The following is a 16,729-nucleotide window of genomic DNA, read 5'->3' on the forward strand; positions in this document are numbered from 1 at the left end:
CATGACAGATAACTGCTGGCAGTTAAAGCTACTACTAAAAATAAAGGAATGGATTTATGAAAGAGTTACAGAGAAAGGTCCTGATTTCCAGCTGATCCCGTGTACAGGGCCCACATATTAAACATTTGAGTTTGAGCTCAAGTAAAATATGTAAGTCTCTACAGATTTGTAAGTTTGCCTGTGATAATTTGCTACTGGGTCCAGGCTATTCTCCTAATGATTTATAGTCTTGGATGTTCTAAGCAATATTTATTGCATCAGATAATAGGGCCAGCTTTTAGGAAACACTGGTACAGATGACACAAGCCTTGTACATTTAGGGATTTTTAAAATACCATTTGTAGAGTGGCAGAATTGTGGGAAATTCTTGAGGAAAGCAGAAAGGAAAGACATGGACAATATAACTGCAGACACTCAGAAGTGGTCAGTGGTTTTCTGAGTGTCTTAAGAAATGCTACTACATCTATTTTTGGAAAAAGCTGGGCATTAGCACACTGAAAAGCTGTCCTCTTCTATGTGAACTGTGGCAGGAACACAGCAGAGAGATATGAAATATATATGTCTACTTCTAGAAACCTAGTCTTGTGAATTATTAATAAACAAACAAACAAAAGTGACCAAAAACCCACCCCAAAGATCTCAGACTGCCTATATGCTAACCCAGTTATTTAACATATGAGCTGTTTCATCCTGAAAAGAAATCACGTCCCAGCTAGGCATAATTCCGCAGTCCCTGTTAATACATGTCTATGGATTGAGCCTGATGAATAGAGAAAGTCTGGATACACAGTTCTGAGATCCTGCAGGAGGAAAAACAACTCCCCATCCAGTCCTGACCAGGACTGGATTCGAGACACAGCTATTTAAGAATCAGTCTGTAATAATGAGCACAATTTAATTCAATTCAACAGTCTTGTAGGACTGAGAAACAAATAAACAAAGCCTTCACTTCAGCAGCATTAGCATTTATCGTGAGGAAAGCCAACTTCATCAAAAACGAGGCAGAAAATCAACAGCTAAGAGGGTAAAAACTTTTCCTGTAGCATGAAAATTATTGAAAAGATCACATTAGATGCTCACTAAAATTGATAGCATCAAAAATTGCAGGAGTGAATACAGGGAAAAGGACTATGTTTAGTTCAGCTGCAGATTTAAAAAAAAAAGACACTCAAAGTAGAAGACATTCACTGAAGAGCAGAAATTGGGCCAAAAAGAGGAAAATGGAAAAGAGCAAACTTGGCCAAGTTCTATGTAAAATTTGTCATATGGCAGGGCAAAAAAGATTTTCAGAAACAACTCTCAAAAGGCAATTGAAGTAACAATTCAAGCACATCAGAAACAAGAAACTTGTCAGATATTTTACACTGGCAGTTCATGATTAGGGTATAATGGGTGCTCAAGGAAGAAAAGGCTAGACTGGAAAAGCCTAATAAATTCTTTTATCAGAGTTCACCAGGGAGGAGGTCAGTAGTTTAAGAGGGATGAATCTGAAGCATTCTCTCTTTGAAATGCGAGTAGAACAACTTTCGGAATACTTTTTTACAAAGTGAATGGTAACAACCCTTCCTGACCAGAAGATATTCTGTGTTGATAAATGTGAAGTGATGCACATGAGGAAAATCAATTTTAATTGTAAATACATAGAAACAGGTTCCAAATTAGCTAGCATCTCTCAGGAGATATCTTGGAATCACTATGAATTTCTCTGAAAAAGTCAGTTCAATACTCAGCACAGGTCAAAGAGGCATATAGAGTACATTAGTAATAATTAGGAAGGATCTAGAGAACAAAAGAAAAAACGTCATTATACTGCTAGAATGGCTCACATCCTGATTGTTCTGGCTGTGCTCTCCCAGACAAAAATTCTGTAGAAATAGAAGGGGCACAGAGATGGTTGGCAAGTACGATCAGATGGGTATGGAGCAGGTTCTGTACACAGAAATAAAAAGGCTAGGGCTCATTGACTTGGAAAGTAAATGAGTGAGGGGTGTATTTATGGTTATATAAAATCATAAATAGCATGGAGGAAGTGACTGCAAACAATTATTCACTCTTTCTTGTAAGGCAGAAATAAGAGGCACCGAATAAACCGATCAGGCCACAGATTTAAACAAACAAAAGAAAGTCCTTTTCCACACACAAAGCATAATCAAACCGTAGAGCTCATTGGCCAAAGTATAAACGGGTTCAAAAAGCAATTAGACAAATTCATGGAAGAAAAGTACATCAAGGGCTTATTAAACACAGTGAAGTGGATCCAAGCTCCAATCTGGGACTCTTTAAGCTGCAGATTACTGAAAAATGAGGAGGGGTGTTGGCAGGGAATTTTCTCTCTCTGCTTTTCCTCTTTCTCACATTCATTTCTAAGCACCCACTACTAGCCATGGACAGAGAGAATATTTTGCTCCAGCTGTACGTTTGCTCTGAGACTGGATGGCTGTTCTTAGGCTGTTATCTTCCCTGTTGTAAGGATGGTACAAAACCCATTTCTGATAGCTGTCAGCCTTGCTTCTCCAAGGTCGCTTCTTGTCAACCCTTGCATTGGAGCACCCGTAGAGGTGGAAAGGTGCCGCCTCTACGGGAAACCTCTTGTATAAACCAGGACCAAAGCACAACAGTAGGCAGTGGGGTATCTCACTGCATTCTGTGCCTACTGGGTGGATAAACCAGGAGCCACCAGTGCCTTCAGCATGCACATGAAGTCAGGGACTGGAAAACATCTCCTAAAGGCTGCCCTGGGATCAGCACATGGGCAATAGGTGCAAGGCAGATGCTGATGGAAGAGCATCAGGCTTACTAGCCCAGCCAGCAACCCAGGGATCAAACTTCTTCTGAGCAGCTGATTTTGCTGCTCAGACAAAGCTGGTGCTCAAAAGCATTCTTTCGTTTGTCCACTCCCAACTGATAAATGACCACTAATTCACTTTGCGGTCCTTTTGACACAGAGCTCCAAGGTCCATGTGGTGGGTCCAGAGAGTGACAAATATGTAGCACTGAGGAAACCTGGAAGCACCATACCACTCTTATCACAGTTAATCTTTGGAGCCACTTAATCATACAGGGCGTTCAATTACTAAGGTCCTTTTTAATATAGAGTGAGTGTGTGTGGTAATTAGCCTTAACCAGGTCATTGATCTTAGGGGAATATACTCTATGGGCACCTACATCCATCTTGTATACTTGTGGGAGGGAAGGACTGATAAGCTTGACATCTCAGCTCACAGTATTAACAAGGTAGGTTAATAATGACCTTCTGCTAGGGCCTTTCACACCTAGCTGGCCATGGAAATGCAAGGACATTTCTCCCATAAACCTGACTATTCCTTTGGATTCAGTAATATCATTGCACTGACATGAGTGGAGGGTTTTCACTTTTACCTCACTGTAGGTACACAGATGTTCTCTGTGACCTGCCATCCACTTCACAAATATTACCAAGGTTTATGGACAGTTTCAATAGGAACTTTGCTCCCTCCCTGATTCCACTTCTCCCTGGGGCAAAGTTCCAATCCCAGGTCAACAACTTGCTGCTGCAGTAAGAGCCGAGATGTCACACACTGTGGTGTCCAGCTTTCCATGGGCTACAAGGATGGAGATGCTGAGAACCCAAAATTAATAGATTCCTCTTAATGGCATGTGCCTTGCTTCAGGGATAGAGGGATAGAGGCCCTGAATGAACGCTGTTTCACACTAACATTTTCACAGCCAATTTCTTCAAAATGAGGGATCAAATTAGCCAAAATCATTCAGCACCTGCTATTTCATCACATGAGTCACTCGCTGTGACCATGCCTGTTCTTGACATTAAGCTCAAGCCCAAGGTCAGGCAGCAATCATCATTCGCTATCACACACCAGGTATTAAGGCCTGTTCAGCATTAACTCTGCAAGGCTTCTCATTGGCCTTAAATTTTCAAATTTCTGCTTGGAAAGGCTCTCTTCTGGCTTTCCAAGAACACTTTTTGTTTCTTTTTGCAAAGTTGGCTCTTTAGGTAACTCTACATGGAGTAATATTTCACTTTCCCCTTACTTGTGGAAGGCAAAGGGGAAGTGGGCTGGACCTCTCCCCTACCCAGATTTCCCACGTCATGTTGTTGTTGTTATTGCCAGGTTGTGGGTTGTGTTTGTTTGGGGTTTTTTTTGCTTTGTTTTATTTTGTTTTTGTTTTGGTTTATTTTGTTTTGTTTTGGGTGTTTTTTTTTGTTTTGGGGTTTTGTTTTGTTTTGTTTTGTTTCTTTCTAGGTCTCCTGCCAAACATTTGTCTGCTTTGTCAGTTGTTTTGTTTTGGGTTTTTTGTTTTGTTTTCCTTTTTTCTTTTTTCTGGGGAAAAAAACCTGTTTAATCTTAGCAAATGGGTTTTTTCCACTTCAATAGCCTCAAAATTTTCCCTGGAGAGCTGTAAGCCCTTTAAATATATTTAGGTTGCCAGATTTCTTATGTTCCCTCTCCAGGAAGCCAATTTTGCTTCTAAGCTCTTGAGAAAGGGCCAGTCTCATCTCTTCTTACACTTTGAAGCTGTTGTACACCACCTTCCCTCTTTCCTCTTTTCTTTTCTCATTCCTCCTTAGGTTTAACACTTGTCCTCGAGGTAACATAAAGGCCAGAAACCCTTCCCAGGCTTGGGTTAAGCTCCTTATCCACTCTGGGTCTTTCATCCTGTATCCATCAGCAACTCATTCTGGTGTTTCATGACAATCGTCCCCACGTGCATTGCTGTACACCAGGCTGAAGAGACTAACCACGACTAAACGCTTCAATGGCTGTGTGCCCTGCTCTGATTCAAAAGGTCCATGGGGGATTATCTTTTTTTCTTTTTTTTTCCCAAAATCAGCTCTTTAGGAAACTCGGCACAGTCCATTATCTTATTTTGTCCACACTAGTTTTTGTGAAAGACAAAGAAGGTGTTCCCAAGCTCCCTTTTTTCCTACTGAACATCATCCCTGGAACACTTGCTGGGTGTGGAAATCCTAGAACAAAATGGGGTCCTGGGATCTGGCCAGTTCCATACAATCCAAACCTTTTTTCCAGACATCTCGATTTGTTTCGGTACTGCTTAAGCGTGATCAGACAGATACAGTGCCTAACGAGTCTCACCGCACACGTGGGGATGAGCCTGGTTCAATTGCAAGAGGAAAGTGGTTCCAGTGTGCAAACGGAAGGCAAGACAGCTTGTCGTGTCTGTAACTGAACCAGCAAATGAGTTGTATAATACGTGACCTCTGGGACAACACAAGTCCCTTCTTCAGATGTTGGCAGGTTTATAAGCAATGCAAAAGAAAAAGAAGGGGAAAAAAAAAAAAAAAAGCAGCTGAAGTGTTCTGTGATGACCTGAGGAGAAGAAAGATTTACACTGCTGACTGACCGGCTTCATGGTGAGATTGGAACGGTGTAAGTAATGTATCTTCAGACACTGGGGAACAGGCATGGCTATTCAATAAAAAGTGCTGTTTATTTTATAATCAACAGTTCTAATGTGAGAAACTCTTGGGTTCTCTTATTCATAATGATAAATTATTTGGGGGATCAATGAAAATCCTTTTTACTGCCCCCCTATATAACATATATAAAAATATGCATGCATTAATGTGCTTAAACAGCACCTTTCCAGCCAGGAATTAAAAACATGTTTCACACATTGTTCCATAAATATGTCAAGACTGTTATTACCCTAAGACAAGTTTTCACTAAGGCACTGTCCATCTGGTGTCACTAAGGTGCAGAGGGGATTTAATAAGCCAAGAGTGCATCTGGGAACAGACTACGGGTGTCCTGATTTGTGCTCTAATGAGCGGGTGTTCATCTCAGAGAAACGCAAGGCTGCCACGTGCCAGGAATGCTGCTCTTGTCCACCCAGTGAGCTGGGGATGGGAAAGCGTCCCCTGGGCTCGTCAAGAAATGGAATTTCAATCTTGTCGGGAAGGACAAGATTTCTCTTGTTGCTTTAATCATGAACCAGGCCAACAAGTTAAAACATAGGGGTTTTTTCATGAACCAAAATATTCTGAAAATATTTCCTTTCAGTCTTATCAGAACACTCAGCCATGATATTGTACTGCTTGCAAATCCATTAAAATAATAACTTCAGTGCACTCATGTACAGAAAAACATGAGACCTTTTGCACTTAAAATCTCAAGGCACTGCTTGGTTAGCCTGTAGCTCTGCAGCATGACCTTGGGCCTGAACGCTAAAAAAAGCAGCTTCAGAAAGAAAAGGTTCCAGGTGTAATTACGGCAGGAGCCTGGCTACTGAGAAACACAGAGTAAAACACAAATAGGATTAGCTTCCATGAAATCTTGATGATGGCTGTGTAATTTATACCGGATTCTTTGGCTTGTCAGCATCGTTCTCACTTTCTGGGCTCCACTCCTGTTATCTCAGAGCAGGAGAAGGCCACTGTTGTTCCCCTGCCAGACCCAGTAGCCTTTAGTCAGATTTAAGAGAAAGTGGCTGTGGGAAATGAAGATTAACACACTGGGGACAGGTGAGATTATCTCGTTGAAGGTCATTATAGTTTCCATAAATCGAGTATATATATACCTGTGTATACACACACTAATGTCCAGCAGATCTATAGCACAAGGTATAAATGGAAAGCCTGGGGAATATTTAATCACAAGGACTTACGTATGGGTTTGGGTGAAGCAATGCACTGTGCAAGTGGCAATATGGAGAAGAGGACTGGCTAGAAACTGCTAATGGAAATGCGAGGAAGTGTATGTGTGACAGACCCAGTGTGGTGGTCCATGTGTGAATGTGCCTTTAAGTTTTTCTCTAACGGAAGAACAAAAATTAATTAGCCAGTAATTAAAAATTCCTTGTCCTATTTATAAAAAAAGGGTTCTTTCCATGGGTATTCATATGATGGGACTGAAGCCCTGAGTCCAAATGCTCCCTTTATTGATGTATTTGGTCCCACAATGCAATTTCTGTAGCCTAATTTTTTGATAGCCCATTTTTTGATTTCTGTGTCTGGGATAGGATTATTGTTCTGAGTTGTGGATGGCCAAATTAATCATTCGTGCATGTAAGGCACAGTGTGCGTGTTAAGTCTTCCTCTTATTTCACCTGTCGCCACAGAGCCACAAACACCAGACACACGACAGCAATTATCATTAGAGATGGACCAGAGCAAGAGTATTCGGAGGTGGAGCTTGGCATGGGACAATTCACATGGCCTGGCTCAGCAATGACTGTGCTCTGGTACCACAGCTCACATCCAAACAGCTTCAAAACACTCAGGCAGGACTGAAAAGAAAACAAGCAATTTGCCTGAGGCCATTCTGTCTGGTTCCCCAGCCTCCAGAAACGTAACCACAATCCTTCCCTGAATTTCACCGTTAGCAGAGAAAGTCAATGGTGAAGTAAGGGGATTTGCCAGGAACTGAAAATACATGTCTGTCTGCCAGCAGTGAACTGTGTATCTGATTTAAATGGGAAAATCAGTTTTCTCGTCAAATCTGCTGCTACCCTTCAAAATACATAAAATGCAACAAGCTGCAGGTTTAGCACAGGGCTCAAATATCTGGGTTCTATAAACACTGCAAACCACTTTCGTTTTGATCTGGCGGGTATCTCATCTGCAGATGACTGGATAGGTCTGTATAGCAGCTCGCAGACAAGTACTGCGTGTGCTGCATGCATTCAGTCCCCTCATTATGTAGCAGCTCCAGCAAACACCTGCTGATTGTGCTTCTCTAATTTGTTTTGCAGGGAGTAGGTCACCCGTCACCTTCTAGCTGTCTGTGATCAGCTACGGATCTGCCTGGCCATACCTCTGCCTTTGGAGAAACCATCCCTCCAGCCAGGGCAGGACCTCCCTGGGCTGGAGGGGGAGAAGGTGAGCGAGCAGCAGGATTGCTAAGGAGCAATGGGGAATTTGCTGAAGGACTTGCTATGGATTAGTGAGGCCATGAGCTCTGTGTCCTGGGCAATGCTGTCAGAAACCAAGCATTTGCATTACATGGAGGTGGCTTTCTTCCGTCCCCTAGACCCAGTGCTGGCTCTGTAGTCTCTCTTCTAGCTGTTTCTTTCTCCCTAGTGCAGTTATTAAACAAAGTGAGAACTTGAGGATTGTACAGGGGGAAGATTAAATCCTGAAGAGGGGCCCATCCAAACACAGTACGTCCTCTGGGGTTCCCTGGATCTTCTCCCACTGCCTTTTTGCTCTTGCCCACAATGGCTTGTGTCTGTAAGTGTAAGGCTGCTTCCTGAGCTCTGCAGCTCACGAGAGATGGGGCAGTGGATCCCCCAATGCCTTAAATAGAGGGACAGGCATGAATCACTTGACAGTCTCTCAGCTGGAGCAATGCTGCTGCAGCAATCCAAATACCTGCCAGCAATGGCAAATGAAGCACCGCTAACTTCTTCAAGGAGGCTTTATATGGGCTTGTACTTTTACTTCTGAAATCAAAGTCAGGAATAACCTATTAGTTATTTGTGCAGAGAAGAGCATAATTCTCTCTTTGGGGTCAGTGTGGAGGAGTTCAGTCACCTGGGGAGCACGGTCTGCATCCCCTCATCCGGAGAGATCGCCTCCAACTTTCCCATGGGACCTCAGCACCCTTCAGCATTGATGCCCAACATCTTGGCATGCCACTGAGGCTGCATGAAGTTTTGTACCAGGCAAAGATCATAGGTAATCATCTGAGTCATCTTATCATAGTGAAGAAAAGATACCTCTTTCTTTCTGTCATATTCTGTTTAAAAAAAAAAAAAAAAGCCTGACATTGTATGGCAAATAATTCAGACTTGTTTACTGCAATCTCAGGAAAAGGAGAAGAACCTCAGAGGCAGCAACCTGACAAGAATTTTCACATGCCTTTCATCAGACCAGCAGACTGTCCTAGGACTCATTTCCAGACAGGCTTCTATCTGGATTCAGAGGTAGGCAGAAACTAAAAATCAGGTGGCAATCCTGGAGGGACAAAGGAAAGATGAGATCCACACTGGATCATCTCCTGACTTTGCTAGCTCAGCCCCAGGCACTGTGAGTCCCTCATGCTGGCAAAGGTGATGTTGTAAAAAAAGTAGAGGAGGATACAGAGGAATGCAATAATGTGAACGTGTAGAGGCATCACTTGTGACGGGGGCTCCTTGGTTTAGGCATTATATCACTACCAACTGAGATATATTTCCTCCCCAGGAGGCAATATGATCTAAATAAGACAGGAATGGAGTAATACGAAGTATTATTCTTCCAGTGTTACAGATAGGCGGCTGAGGCAAGCAACTAACTCACACCTCTTTAGTGAGTCTGCAATAGAAATTGGTCTTAAATCTGCATCTCGCGGGGCCTATTGTAACACTTAAGCCACAAAATCAGCTTCTTTCCCTGCAGACCGGCTTTCTTCCCTGTACGAATGTTCAACCGGTGTTTAGCTGCTCTGCAAAACAGGCCTGGCCAGCTCACAGGACCAGCCTTCCTCATGAGTGCTGCTCACTCGGAAATATCTTCAGCAAGTTGGAGAGTCAGGGAGGGCCCTTGAAAAAAACCTGGCACTTAATCCCTCAGGTTTCATCTTCCACTTCGCCTAAATAGTGGCTTTCCACATGAACCGCACAAGTCAGCCACACTTCATTTAATGATGACTTTTAATATGAGTCACACATGGAAGTAGCTCCATGCCAGAGTTTCCCAGCCTCCATCCACTAGAGATGGCTTAGACATGCTCATATCCCCTCCCTCCATGCCAAGGAGTGGATTTGCTCTCATTCTTTCTGTCCATCTTTCCTGTCACACTTTTTTCCATCTTCTCACTTCCCTTAGACGAGAAAAGCAGCGTAGGGACAGGACATGTTTTACCTTCTGATTGCAGTGAGACTGAGGTTGTCTGTAGAGCCTGGTGCCTGACAGACCTGAGCTGCCTCCTGCAGTCCAACTACAGTTAAACAGTCACCCGTTGTCTTACCTGCTGGCCATTTTTTGAAACTGGGAATATAAGTGGTATTTTGGGCAGATACAAATTCATACAGCTGCTACTTATTCCTGTCTTTCCTGTCTCTCTCATTTGCAAACCATGATTAGAGGACATGGAAAGAGGCATGAAGCAAAATATTAGACATATCCCACCTGTAAGCTTGCTTTATTTATTTATTTATTTATTTATTTATTTATTTATTTATTTTGGTGCTTGCCAATCATAGCTTTGAGCATGTTAAAGCAGTGGAAAGGATATCTAGTGAGAAATGTTACTGATAGTGAACCTCAGAAAGTATTGGTAAAGATTTAGCTGTCTGGACATCTCCCAATTCTATCAGAGCAATCTGAAGTTCTAGCATCTGTGAAAGTGTGCTGGAAAGCTTTCAGAGATAGACTCCCTCATGAGCAGAGGTGCATGAATAAGTGATAATTTTTTTTTTGTTGTTTGCTTGCAGTTCTGGAAGATCAGAAAAGAGATTGATTTCAGGGTAATCCAAAGTACCTATTTTAAAAAACATTCTCAACAAACAAAAGGTAAACTTGCAAATGGCAGTGGTTCAATAGAAAGATTTTTTTGTGAACTAAAACCAAAGTTTCTTTCAGCTTTTGATTTTTTCTATATATCCCCAAATAATTGTGCTTTTTTTTTTTTTCCCCTTTCTTCAGAATGTTCATTTTCTTGAGCTAAAACAACTGATTCAATTGACCTACATTAATGAAATGTCTGGACTAAATTGACCACATTGTATTTACTATTTAAGAAACAAAACAAATCAAACCCCCTTTCATTCGAGAAATTCAACCCCATCGGAAAAAAAACTTTCTGATGCCATTTCTGTTTTACTGGTTTATTCAGATTGCTATTAACATACCTAAGGTGAATGATTTGTGAAAACTGGTTGCAGTTTAGTTTTGGACATAAGTAACTTCCTTGAATTTGTCTTTATTTTACCTGAAGAATGCTGTCAGCTTTTACAAAACAGGCAGCATACCGTCTTCCTTATTTAACAGAATTTTAAAAGAATTTGAATCAGCACCTTAAAGCAGAACAAAGCAATTAACAGGGCAACATCACAGACAAATTGTTAACAGGACCTGACCACTTAAGATCTCTTAATTCTGTGTCTGGCTGCTAAATATTGGTAAATCTAATCAGGGCTAAATAAAATGCTTGTGACATCAACAGTTCTGCCTGACAACATGGAAAAAGCAAGGTTCTTTATCATCAGCTTGGAGATGTTGGTATCTTGGGGGCATGGGAGGCTTGCACAAGCATCCAGAAATTCAGTTCTTTATTCAGATCCTTGGCTAATATTCTCAGCACTTTTGAGTTTGCAGATCTGAGCTGAAAATCACATGCTAACAGGCTCTTTGCTATTATCAGGGCGGGATATTGACTGTAGAGGTCTAAGTGGTAAACACCATGGAAACACCTTTGCCTTGGCATTTCTGCACTCTGCATGCAGAATGGGAGTGGGAGGAGCAGCAGCAATCAACACATATATTTTAAGTTATCCATACTCCCCCCTTTTTTGAATCAGAAAAAATTCTTGCCTCTGAAGTTAAGTTAAAGGATTGGGGGGAAAAAATCAAGGAGATTCATAGTTTATCTTTCCCAGCCATTGAATCGTGGTATACCACTGGGGCAAATACTGCTGCAGGGTCAGCACAAGCAAAACAAAAATCTTGATTGGCAAAACTTAAAGAACTAAGCCTATTGAAAGCAGAGCTTCCTTGTCATCACAAAGACTTCAGAGCTCTCATTCTCTGCTCACAATAAGCAGGCGGTTTAATGGTTTCAATAGTTTGTCTTGCTTTGCCTATTGATGCAATTGAGATTGCAGCTCGGTCCAAGAATACTCAGTTTCTTAACATAAACACTTGACCATGCTCCTCTTTGGCTTTTGGGCACCCATGAGCAGAGGAAAACTGGAACCATGTGCTAAGCACCCTGCAGTATGAAACAGCTAAAAGATGTCTATGTGGCAGGAGATGTGACCCTTATGGATAACTTCAGAGGTGTTCGGGAGGGGCTCTGCTAAGCAGAGAAAAGGACGGAACCACTTGGCCAACTTTCTTCTCCCCATGGACAACAGCTGGGTTTCTACAGCCTGCTAGCTCTGTGCATGCCACCACTCAGCCCTTCTGGCAGATCACTGTGCCATGCTCAGTGTCACAGCCTGCCATCCCATTTACTTTGTGCAGCACTGGCCAAAAAAAAAACCCCAAACATTGAAAGTGGGTGAAACACTAGCCTGGATTGAAATCAGCTGCTGAACTCAACCAGTGCCCAGGGGAAGAGCCCACCCAATCATCTTTACAGTCAGCAATGTCAGGACCAATCTGAGAATTATATTTGCTTTGCTCAAAGGATACTGTAATTTACTGAAGAAGAATTAGGAGCTTGAGGTCAGAAATACTACAGTTTCTTTGCCAGGAAAAAGACTGGCAAAGGATAAGCAGAAATGGTCTCTACTGAAGTACATCTTATTTTCTTTTTTTTTTTTTTTTCCTAGATACCTGTTAATTAGGATAAAAGTGGGAAACGCTATCTAACAAGGTTCCTGGGAGCAAACTGGAAAAAGCATTAATGAATTCAGCATTACGAGATGGTTCCTAAGCAACAGAACATTTCAGTTGAATATTAACCCTAGTCACAAGGAAAGAAAAAAATGGTCTCAAGAATAACCTAAATGTCAGTGAATTAAGACAATGTCTCTTCTGTGCAGAACTGCTATTGGACATCTTAAGGCAAGCAAGGTTTGGGTAATGTTTGAACAAACTGGTGGCTGACAATTTAATTTCCAGACTTTTTGGAATTTGTTTGCTGCTTTAGTATTAATCATGATTACAACTGTTTATAATAAAGCATCCTAGAATATGAGGTAAATTGCAATAGAAAGACATAAATCCTGTAACATAAAATTTTATAGAAATATCCATGAGTAGGGACTAGCCACAGTGTATCTTCAGGTAGAAAAGGGATGAACACTGCAAAATAGTGGTACAGGAGTTAGAGATTTTAAGAGATGAAAGTAACAATGAAAGGATTAGGTAGCTATTTGGCTAGCTAGTTGGATGGGTCCAAAACATTGCTCAGTATAAAAAGTGGGATCACAAACCTGAAAACAGGTTATCACAGATGTCAAGTAGTAACTGAGCAGCTGTCTACAGGGAAGAAATTCATTAAACCATGGAAATTCAGTCATTTTCAATCATGTTATCATATTCCCGGACAAAAATCAAAAATACATGTCTTTTCTGTGCCTAAACAGGATCTAATTTCTTAAAGACATATGAAGGACACAGCTTTTCATCCTTAAAATTATAACTCTGAGTATGCAGTGAATTTTTTTGAAGATGTACAAGTAAATCAATTAATTTGTTTATGAAATAAAATTAATCATAAATTCAGTCCCTTCAAAGAAGAGTAGCATCTAAGGCAATTTCTTCTTTGTCCCTAATGATTTGAAAGGACTGCAAATACAAACTCATGTAAATCAAGAACTTGCAGCATGGTTATATTTAAATAAATTAAGTTGATCACTGTATTCGAGTTTGTGTAATTGTATGGAGGTTACCAACTTTCTTCTGGTCCACAACCAAGGGAAATCCAATTTCGAGCAAAGAGGGAAACTAAACGTTGGGGCAGGTTCATCGGTGAGTTTTGGCAGCTCCGGCAATGCAAGTCAGGTAGCAAGTGCCAGTTGTTGGTGTTTGTTGGTATGTCAGAACAACGGTTCACAACCTGCAAAGTCTATGGACTAGATGTGCCCATGAAAGACGACCAAATCAAACAAGTTCTTGCAATGTGATATATTAAAAGAGGTTTTTAGTTTCAGTAGTAAATCTGTAGACTTACCAAGACTGGAATTCAATATGAAAATCTGCCCTTAAAATGAATTTAAAAAAATATAATTTAAGGCAGATTCTATATGACTGATAATCTGTAGCATTATCATATAATAACAGTCTCCTTGGGTTTCTTTACCAGTCTTGTATGACATTTCTGATAGTTAAGGGAAAACAGAAAAGAAATTGAAAAGCATTCCTAGACAAAAATGAAGTTAAAGCGCAGTTTAGATTGCATCATGTGTGTAATGTACAGGTGAAAACTTTTTGAAAGAGACTGCAATTAGCCCCCAAATCAAATCTTGTAAAACTTGGTTCAGAATTATTCTACTGAAAAAAAAAAAAAAAAAAAGAAAAAGTAATTTTACATTCAGGTAGGAAAAGTAAAGGTGATAAGTGATCTCAACTCTGCCTGCAGTGCTGATACTGGGATGAAAATGTGTGAAACATAATTGAATAAGTCTTTAAAGACCGTCACTTAGAAGCTGATGATATTGAATATCTGTAAATGTAACCACTGTCTTATTTCATGGCATGACAGTGGCCAGGCTTGGATGGCTCAGTGCTTCTTTATGTGGCATCCGAGCACCGGAGCAAAAAAGCTTTGTCCATGATGGTGAAAAAGAGCACAGCTAAAGGAGGATCTGCTTTGGGCTGCTGTATTTCTCTCTTTTTTTTTTTTTTTTCCCCTCTCCTTGGCCCGTTGAATCTGTTTCCTCTCATATCTTTTCTCTACTTACAGTCAGAGGGTGGACAAGCAGCGCCCACCTAAAAATAACCTGCCTTTATTCAGTGCGAAGCGTTAGCAATCCTGCAGACGGGGCTGGAGCAGGCACTCAGCTCTAACGGGCTGCACGGCATCAGGCGTATTCCCCTGGCTGATATTTACCTCCTTGTTTTGCAGAAGGCAGCAAGGGAGAAGGCGGCTCAGGTGAGGTAACAGCCTCCGAAGGGCACGGAAAGAAACCCTGTGCATGACAGCGTGCACCACGCAGCAGGTTCTGCTTCACTAGGAACTGTTAATTGTCCTCCACGTGGAATTAACTCTCCAGTCATCCCAACAACTACTGCTGCATCTAAATCTTCCCTTTAATGGGCTCTCAGGGAGCAAGCGGCGTGCAACCTGAACTGTGCTCGCCACTACATCAATCTTCCCCTCATCACTCTCACGCTACGCAGCAATCAAGAGGAACAAGCATCGAGTGGAGCCGCTCGCCCTGGCTGTAATTCCTGACCCTGAGCTGCTGCTCCAATGCTCAGAGAGGGGATTTCCTCAAAAAGGGAGGGTGCTTTGGCAAGAGCATCTCCCACAGTGGAGAAAAACCTGGGAATGGGCAAGAGGGAAGAAGGGATCCTGGGCTGGGCATCAGAAAACAAAAATGTCTCTGGGAGGGCAACAGAAAAAGCAGAAGGATCTACAAGTTTTCAAGCAGGATTGATGTAAAAGGCTAATCAGATGCATCAGAGACGTGCTTCGGCTGTAAGCATTCAGGGATCAGTTCTGCTTCTGTGTTTTCACAGTATCCAGCACAATGGGATTCTGGAAATAAATAGCACTAAGGGTGGTTGGTTTGGGGAGGGAGCAAGAGGAAGGAGCTCACTGGGAAGAGACAGTCATTCCCACGAGTGGCAGGGGGGCAGCCTTTATGTCCATGCACGCCAGGGGATCCTGAATTGAGGAAGAGGTTTGGTTAATTATAACTGGTCAGGCACATCAGTCATTTGATCAGGGGTCTGAAGCATGTGTACACAACTTTGGGAATCCAGTAATTGTTTATAAGAAGTGAAGGGTGAAGGTGAACAACTTTCACCATGTGTTGAAGGCTTGAATGGATTCCCATAAAACTGCCAGCTAAATAGTCCAGCTGGCAAATATGAACTCACAAAATACTTTCGCAAACAGGGGAAAAAAAAAAATCAGTTGATAGATGATACTGTTTACACGGAATAAATTCTCCATCTCTGCTAAGAATAAGGGTTCATAGCTAAGCAACTGATTTCACAAGAGAAGGGTGGGAAGTGAGCTATTTTTCCCCCTGTGACCAAACTACACACTTTCCATTCACACATCCAGGTGCAAGAATAATCCTTCTGTAGACATTTTTTTTTAACAGTTTAATTAATATTTCTGTTTGCCTTGAGTAGTTCACAGAAATTGAAAAAAAAAAAAAGAAAAAGAAAAAAGAAAGAAGGCAGTGTAGCAACACAGAGAAAAGAAAGAAAAGTCCAGTGTTACTTTGACAACAAAAGTCACCCTTAGATGAATTAGTGATAAACTCCTGGGGAAGACTTCAGCTCCATATGGTGATATTTAATATTAGTCGTGTAGAATCAGCCAAATCAACTCCACGTCCTGTGGTACCTGTGGGACCTGATCCTGCCTGTTTAGCATTCCACTGCGACCACCCATGAAACACTGCAATTGTCTCTCCTGATATAAATAAATAACTCCAGAATGCCAAACAGAAAGGGGTGGGGATGAGAATGATAAATCCTGAGTCAGAGGCGACCGCATGAGGAGGAGAGTGGCAGGGCTGTGGCTATAATTTAGTGGTGCTAATGAGCCCCGACAGAAAGAACCTCCAACAAGCCCGTGTCGGTAGCGTAGATCCTGTCTGATGAAAACCAGGTGTTCAAGGTGCTCCATGTCTCTGGCCCACTTTTTCATGCCTGAATTATTAGTCAGAAAAGTACCTCTTCCTTCACACCAGAGGATAGCTTTAAGCCTCCGAGTCAGCGTGCGCATCCAGATTTGGCTCACTGTGGCACAGGGCTCAGCTTGTTCATGCTGGAGCTTCGTGGTTTAGGCTGATCTCAATGGAGAAGACAAGGCAAGAACAAAGCTTGTCTGGGCTCTGCTCTGTCCTGAACAGCTGTTTTTCAAAAGCTGCATGTAAGAAACTCACTTTCTTTGAGGAATAAACTTCCCTGTTTGTCTTTGCTCCCTGATGCTCACAC

This window comes from Grus americana, chromosome 10, assembly GCF_028858705.1.
Source record: "Grus americana isolate bGruAme1 chromosome 10, bGruAme1.mat, whole genome shotgun sequence".
Lineage (NCBI taxonomy): Eukaryota > Metazoa > Chordata > Aves > Gruiformes > Gruidae > Grus > Grus americana.